This window comes from Equus przewalskii, chromosome 16, assembly GCF_037783145.1.
Source record: "Equus przewalskii isolate Varuska chromosome 16, EquPr2, whole genome shotgun sequence".
Taxonomy (NCBI): Eukaryota; Metazoa; Chordata; class Mammalia; order Perissodactyla; family Equidae; genus Equus; species Equus przewalskii.
The window spans coordinates 29,164,868-29,173,699 of record NC_091846.1 but is presented as its reverse complement, the minus strand read 5'-3'; positions in this window follow the sequence as shown (position 1 = coordinate 29,173,699).

Genomic DNA, 8,832 nt, shown 5'->3' with positions numbered 1-8,832 from the left:
TGTACCCCTGGAGTTCTGAGATAAAAACAAACAAAAAAAGAAAACAGGACACATAATGGAATCCACCTGAGAGTAAACAATATAAACCTCAATGTGGTGGCTCATAGAAAATTCCTTATCTACAGTATGTGCTGGCATGTGATTAACAGGTGGCTGCCCTATATTAAGAGTCACCTTCAGGAAAAGAGCATTAGGATAAAAAAGGAAAATATGGTCAAAGATAAACCAGACTTGTGGGGAAGGGCTTTCATTGACATTCTGAAAAGCAGGTCTTCACACCCTTTTCAATCTGTTTTCAGTAAGCGGTCATTGGGCATGAAGCAGCATAATGATTTCTACCTTTCTAGTACAAATCAGGCTGCTAATGTAGTCCAATTACCAATAAGTTACTCTCCTAGTAATAGGGCTGACAGTGCTACTTGGCAGATATGGCTGAGGAGGAATGGCTTATTTATTTATAATAACATAAAGAAAGCATCTCAGGAACAAGGACTGTATTTAGAAATTGAAATACTAGAACAGGAAGATGAACAGGTATTTTCTATTTTTTGACATTTTAGTTTTGAATCCCATAGTTTGAAAGAGAAAGAACTTTCCTAAGGAAATAAAAGTTTTCCAAAACAACACAAGGATTCGGAGATGACAGAAAGGTCTTTATACCATAATGTCACTACAGTCCCATATTCTAAATACGCCTTATTATTGTATTCCTACTGTTTGCCAATTTAAGTCTGTAAAGTCACACAGAATTTTTTAAACCTGGTTACCAGATGAACACTCATACACCTGCATTTAATAGAATATACAGCAAGCTAGGTCTTTGGGGGAAAAAAGGGTTGAATGAAAGACACACTGAATTATATGTAATGGTCATGCTGTTCTCAGACAGAAGCTACTTCCTGCAAAGTTATGAATTTTACATGTTTAGTCTTTAAAATGGTTGTCATTCTATTAACTAAGTAAATACGTGCCAATGGTTCTGCACACCATCTCCCACTGCACTGCCCAGCAAGCTGCACTTGGTTCTGGAAATAAAAAAGAACAAAAAAAGAACGACTCAGTGACCCCTGCCCAGAAGAGCTTGTGGTCTCATAAGAGATACTGATTATCAGGACTCAGTATACCGAAGGTCTTGATAAAGATGAGCATTGGGCTTCTTGGAGGAAGAGAATGCCTTCATGAGGTCTTCAAGGATGAGCAGGAGTTGGCCAGGTGATGAGAGAGGAAGGGCATTCCAGGCAGAGGGAGTAGTTCAAGTAAAGCTGGAGGTGTGAAGTTGCATGGCACAAGCAGACAAATGGAGCATTCAGGTAGAGGTAGGAAATATCAAGATCGAAATGTAGACAGAAGCTATATCTTATATTGCATGTTAACTTTGAATTAATTTATTTGGTGAATAAAGAATAGGGAACCATGAAAGGTTTCAGGCACGGAGAGGGCTGGTTAAGTTTCCATTTTAGATGGATCACACCTCACTAGCTTTCCATGTGAGAACTGAGCAGGCGTCAGACTTACCAAGGAGCAGAGCATGTCTTAAAGGCAGGCTGCCTCTGGAAGAGGTGCTCCCTTTTCAAAGCACCATAATTAAATTAAAATATAGGAAATGGATAATTTACTTCATAACAGATAATGAAATTATGTTGTGTTATGAGAAGTCACTAAATACCCAGGGAAGTCAACAGAAAAAAAATATCATGTCTTAAGGGCAGAGGAGAAACTCAAGGTTGGACAAAGGGTAGGAATGACAGAAGAGATTCAAATTGTGTTCAAGGAAGAAACCTAAAGGTCTACTTTGAAAGAGAAGAATCAAGTGTACAAAAGAACATCATTTAGTAAAGGAAGACAGGCGACTGCAGAATACAAGCTTTTCACAAACTGGTACCAATTCCCAGATTAACCAGGCCAGTCCAAAAGCTGCAAATACAGCCCAGTTTGCTGTGCTGAATCTTGACTGTGTATAGACACACACACAAATATATATTTTATTATTTTATAGATATTCAATTTCAGTGGTGGTGTAAACCAATCCTTACAGACATCATAGATTTTCAAGGTCCTAGTTTGATGCAGATTGGAAGGGCTACTATAGGCTTAGATGTGATAGTTGCTATTGTGTCAGTAGACAAAAAATGAAGAAATAGTATTGCTGGGTTTCAATATGTGTAAGTGTTCTTTCTGTTACATTAACATATCTCACTGATATATGCCAACAAACTTCCATTGCAATTTTAGAAACTTACCCTCATCCTTATACCTCCCCATTCCACCACCACCTCAAATAGATGACACTAAAGAAGTAAATATATTCAGAATAATCACTTAACCCACTCAACAGTTTCTTACACCAGGTTTTATTACACTCTGAAATACAAACTACAGTTTTACAAAATAGAAATTCCTTGTGTGAGTGGAATAACTTAATCTTATTTCGGTACAAACTGAATATGCTGATTTATTTTATGAACATTTATGTTATAGAAATGGTCACAATTTTTTTAAAGTTAACTCATTTATTGAGGGGGAAGGAAGGAGTTGACAAAAATCTACATGCATAGATAGTCCTAGTAGCATATGCAAACATAAAGGTGTAAATTTGAGACTCAATGAGGCAAACTTCAGCAAAAACATTTTACAGGCAGAATGAGTTTTGATGTTTATGAAAAAATGCTAAACTCCTCTTAAAGGGCTTTTGTACATATATGCATGCTCATATTTTATATGCATATATAGGTTTCACTTTGAAAAGCCCAATATAATATTACAATCAAATTTACAAAACAGGTTAGGTTAGTGTTGACTGACTTTTAACAATAAAGGGACTCACCACAGGTTTTGTTTAAACTGCTTACATTAGAAAGTAATCAATTTACATACAGTTTTTAGGTACTTACTGTGTAAAGATAAGTAAGTACATCTATATCAACATTTATATGCATGTATAACCTAAATCTAGCAAACAGCTGATGCTATTTCTAACGTATTTGGCTTACTGAACCTTTTCCCCATCTTTATAGTTTTAAAATCAAATATATAGGAGTCAGTCTTTATTAGGGTATATGTTATCACCATAGAGTGATAAAAATCAGTAATGGGACTGGGAATAGTATACCCACAAACCTATAACTAGTCCCTAGGTTAAAACATCAAATTATTAAAAACCATTTGTTTTAAGAGGTATACCCCACTAAATTCCTTCTATAAGTTAGTAATAACTTTACAATGTTATCTATCATATTCCTGTTCTCTTTGTGCATGCTCCTTTACAAAAATTCTCTTCACATCAAATTCCTATAATTGAATCAGAACCCCAGAAAATTCAACCCTTTTTCTCATCTGTAACATGATAGAAAAATTTTAATAGCAACGAGATAGCTTGGAAGAAATAACCTCTATATACTTTTTTTAAACTAGTATTATATTTGCAAATTTACTTGCAATTACTTTTTCTTAAAACGTGGTTTCCGTGGCTTCCTGTCCTTCAGCCTTCCAAGGTGTGGATTATTTGCTACAAATTTTCTTTTCAACTGTCTATATTCCATTAACTTAGACTATTATCCATCTTTTTATAATGAACTTGCTTTATACTGACAGTCAAGGACCTGGAATAAACTTGTCAAGCATGAAATTTCTCTTAGTAGGACGTGCTGCTCTTAAAGACAAGTGGTTTCTTTTCACTTAGAACCATATTCCTATCTGTTAGCTTCTGAGGTAACTATACAACTACATAGCAAAAAAGATCTCCACAGGATGCACCCTAACACACATTCTACTCAACCAGCACCGTAACTTTTAATATCTACTTAGCACCTGTGTGTAATCAGACAGGCAACATCTGAGAATACTCCAGTTGCTAAAGAAGAAATAGTGCCTCATTATGGCTCTCCATAAATATTGAGTATTTTAGTATTCTCTGCTCAACTTTAGTATTATCTCAGCAGTGATTAAACTAGCATCTTGTCCAAATAGTCTCAAATTATTTCCTTTTGACTGAAACAGATTTTCTTTCATCATGTGCAGTACCAATTATATGGATTCAATGACTTTATCATAACGACCCTAAGGTTCTAATGATGGAGAAACAAAAATAATCACTGAGCATCTCTTCTCCGCCTTTACAATTCACGTAAGAGTGAAAGAAATTCCTCAAAGGAACAAACCCCCAAGTAACTTTTTACTTTTTTCTAAAATTTATCAGAAATAAGACATTAGAGATGATTAGTGCTAATCTCACTTCTTTATTCTCTCCTTTACTCCTTGAAGCCAGTGCTTTTTTTGGTGAGGAAGATTGGCCCTGAGCTAACATCTGTTGCCAATCTTCCTCTTTTTGCTGAGGAAGATTGTTGGTGAGTTAACATCTGTGCCAATCTTCCTCTATTTTATGCGAGATGCCACCACAGCATGGCTTGATGAGCAGTGCTAGGTCCATGCCTGGGATCTGAACCTGCAAACCCCAGGCCACCAAAATGGACTGTGCAAACTTAACCACTATGCCACCAGGACAGTCCCTGAAACTAGGGCTTTTTAAGGGCAATGCCCCAGGTCACATACCTCATGATCAGCAGGTCATTACAAACACAGATTTACTGGGCCCTATCCCAAACCTACTGATTCAAAATCTCAGGAGGGAAGCTGAGACAGGCCACAATTAAAAAAAAACAAAACAAAACTTCCCAGGTGATGGTTATTCACCATTAAGTCTGAGAACCACTATCTTATATATTATACACAATATCTGCCCAATGCTATAATTTTTCATGGCCTGCTATTTGGGGCAACACTCAGAAGGTCAGTAGAAGATTAGGGTAAATAATTTAAGTTTTAGAATCAGAATCTAACTTGCCTATCACCAACTATCTGTGTGAGTAAAGAACTGTTATCATCACTGGTGAATTCTTCCAAATATTCCAAGATGATTTAATACCTATCCTCCTCAAATTCTTCCAAAAAACTGAAAAGAAGAGAAGACTTCCAAGCACATTTTATAAGGCCAGCATCACCCTAATACCAAAACCAGACAAGGACACCACAAAAAAAGAAAATTAGAGGCCAATATCCTTGATGAACATAGATGCAAAAGTTCCTCAACAAAGTATTGGCAAACCAAATTCAACAATACATTAAAAGGATTATACACCACAATCAAGTGGGATTTATTCCAGGGATGCAAAGATGGCTCAATATCCACAAATCAATCGTGATACACTACATTAACAAAATGAAGGATAAAAATCATAGGATCATCTCAACAGATGCAGAAAAAGTTTTAGATAAAATTCAACATCCATTTATGATAAAAACTCTCAACTAAGTGGGCATAGAAGGGAACATATCTCAACATAATAAAGGCCATATATGACAAACCCATAGCTAACATCATATGCAACAGGAACAAGCTGAAAGCTTTTCCTCTAAAATCACGAACAAGACAAGGATGCCCACTCTAATAAGTTTTTTTTTTTTTAAGACTGGCAACTGAGCTAACAACTGTTGCCAATCTTTTTTTTGTTTTCTTCTTCTCCCCAAAGGCCCCCAGTAGACAGTTGCATATTCTAGTTGTATGTCCTTCTGGCTGTGCTATGTGGGACACTGCCTCAGCATGGCTTGATGAGCTGTGCCAGGTCCACACCTAGGATCTGAACTGGCAAAACCCCGGGCTGCCGAAGTGGAGCACACAAACTTAACTACTCAGCCATGGCGCTGGCCCCTCTCACCACTTTTATTTAATATAGTATTGGAAGTCCTAGCCACAGCAATTAGGCAAGAAAAAGAAATAAAAGGCATCCAAGTTGCAAAGGAAGAAGTAAAACTGTCACTATTTGCAGATGACATAATACAATACATAGAAAACCCTAACGACTTCACCAAAAAACTGTTAGAATAAATGAATTGAGTAAAGTTGCAGGATACAAAATCAATATATAGGAATCTGTGGTGTTTCTATACACTAATCAATTATCAGAAAGAGAAATTAAGAAAATCCCATTTACAACTGCATCAAAAAGAATAAAATACCTAGGGCCAGCCCCGTGGCCGATTGGTTAAGTTTGCGCACTCTGCTATGGCGGCCCAGGGTTTCACTGGTTCTGATCCTGGGCATGGACATGGCAACACTCATCAGACCACATTGAGGCGGCATCCCATATGCCATAACTAGAAGGACCCACAACTAAAAAATATACAACTATGTACTGCGGGGATAAAAGCAGAAAGGGGGGGGGGGGGAAGATTGGCAACAGTTGTTAGCTCAGGTGCCAATCTTTATAAAAAAAGAAAAAAAGGAATAAAATACCTAGAAATAAATTTAAGCAAGGAGGCAAAAGACCTGTACACTGAAAACTGTAAGACACTGATGAAAGAAACAGATGAAGACACACATAAATGGAAAGATATTCTGTGCTCATGGATTGGAAGAATACTGTTGAGTCAAAGCAATCTAAAGATTCAGTGCACTCCCTATCCAACAGCATATTTTACTCAACTAGAACCAATAATTCTAAAATTTGTATGGAACCATAAAAGATCCCAGAATAGCCAAAGCAATCTTGAGAAAGAACAACAATGCTGGAGGTGTTATGCTCCCTGACGTCAAACTATATTACAAAGCTGTAATAATCAAAACAGAATGGCACTGGCACAAAAACAGACACACAGATCAATAGAACAGAATTGAGACCTCAGAAATAAACCCACACGTATATGGACAGCTCATTTACGACAAAGGAGCCAAGAACATACAATGGAGAAAGAGTCTCTAATAAATGGTACTGCGAAAACTGATCGGCCACATGCAAAAGAATTACCATACACAAAAATTAACCTACAACTGATTAAAGAGTAGAATGTAAGACCTAAAACCATAAAATTCCTAAAAGAAAACATATTCAGTAAGCTCCGTGACATTGGTCTTAGCAATGTTTTTGGGGATCTGACTCCAAAGGCAAGGAAAACAAAAACAAAAATAAACAAATGGGACATCTCTACACAGCAAAAGAAACCATCATCAAAACAAAATATAACCTACTGAATGGAAGAAAATATTTGCAAATCATATATCTGATAAGGGGTTAATATCCAAAATATATAAAGAATTCATACACCTCAACAACAAAAACACAAATAACCCAATTAAAAAATGGGCAGAGGATCTGAACAGATATTTTTCCAAAGAAGACATACAGATGACAAACAGGCAGATGAAAAGATTTTCAACATCATTAATTATTAAGAGAAATGTGAATCAAAACTACAATGAGATATCAATTCACACTTGTTAGAATGGTTATTACAAAAAGACAAGAAACAACATGTTGGAGAAGATGCAGAGAAAAGAGAACACTTGTACACTGTTGGTGGGATTGTAAATTGGTGCAGTCAGTATGGAAAACAATATGGAGATTCCTCAAAAAATTAAAAATAGACCTACCATATGATCCAGCTATTCTACTACTGGGTATTTATCCAAAGAATACAAAAATACGAATTAGAAAAGATATATGTTCACTGCGGCATTATTTACAATAGCCAAGATATGGAAACAACTTAAGTGTGCTTCAATGGATGAATGAATAAAGACGACGCAATATATATATATACATAGTGGAATACTGAGCCATAAAAAAGAATAAAATCTTGTCAATCATATCAACAAAGATGGACCTTGAAGGTATTATGGTAAGTGAAGTCAGTCAGGAGGAGAAAGACAAATACTGTTATGATTTCACTCAGGGAATCTAAAACAAATGAACAGACAAAACAAAACAAAGATAAACTCACAGATAGAGAAGATCAGTGGTTACCAGAGGGGAAAGGGGTTTGGGGTTGGGGGAAAACAGTGAAGGGGGTCAACTGTAGGATGATGGATGGTAACTAGACTTTTGGGGGTGATCACTGTACAATGTATACAGAAGCCGAATTACAATGTCATACTCCTGACACTTATATACAGTATATATTTTTAAAAACTGCTATGAAGAAAAAAGTATCTCAGTGTGCTCTGGAAAAACCTGTATTTTTCTGCACCTATAAAACCAAAGGTTTGGACTAGACTGTATTTAAGATTCATTCCAGCTCTAAAATCCTGATTTTATTTTTCTTTGTTTTGTCTCCTCATACTGACAGGGGATGGAATGCAAATACATGTTTAAGGGAGTAACAGGTATCAAAGCTACTTCTAGTCTTGGCAAATGGCCCATAAAAACATGTCCTGCTGATCTGATTTTAACAATTCTATTAAACACAAAATCTTCTATCACACTTATTTTTAAGTCCCTGTTCACAAGCAGTCATTCTTTATTATCCAATTTTGTCTATCTATTCTGCTATAACTACACTTATATTCCAGGACAAGAAATAGCTTTGCTAAACAAAGATCACACTAAAATGTGATATTACCTGTAATTTAATGCGTAAGGACAAAAGGGCAGAAATAAAGTGAGTGTTGCGACTGAAGGATTCCCATATACTCAATTAAGTCATATACCATAACTCAAATTCATTCACATCAATACCATCGGGTATTCAGAGTAAAACGCCATTGCAATCTGTTAGATTTAGAAAGTAAATCTGACTTGACTTACGCACATTTGATAAAAATTAGGCGGTTTTTTAAAAAGAATGACAACCAATAAAACTTTGACAGCACGAGGACAAGAGGCTTTTATATTAAGCCAGGATAAGCCCTGGCCTCGGTTACCATCCTCTCGTTTTTCTTACCTGCAAGGCTCTACTCTAGTCTCACCCATCAGTAATCTCGACCCCTTGCTCTCTCTGCCACAGCTGCACAGCCTTCTCAGCGTTCCACACACACATCAGGCCCATTCCTGCGTCAGGGCC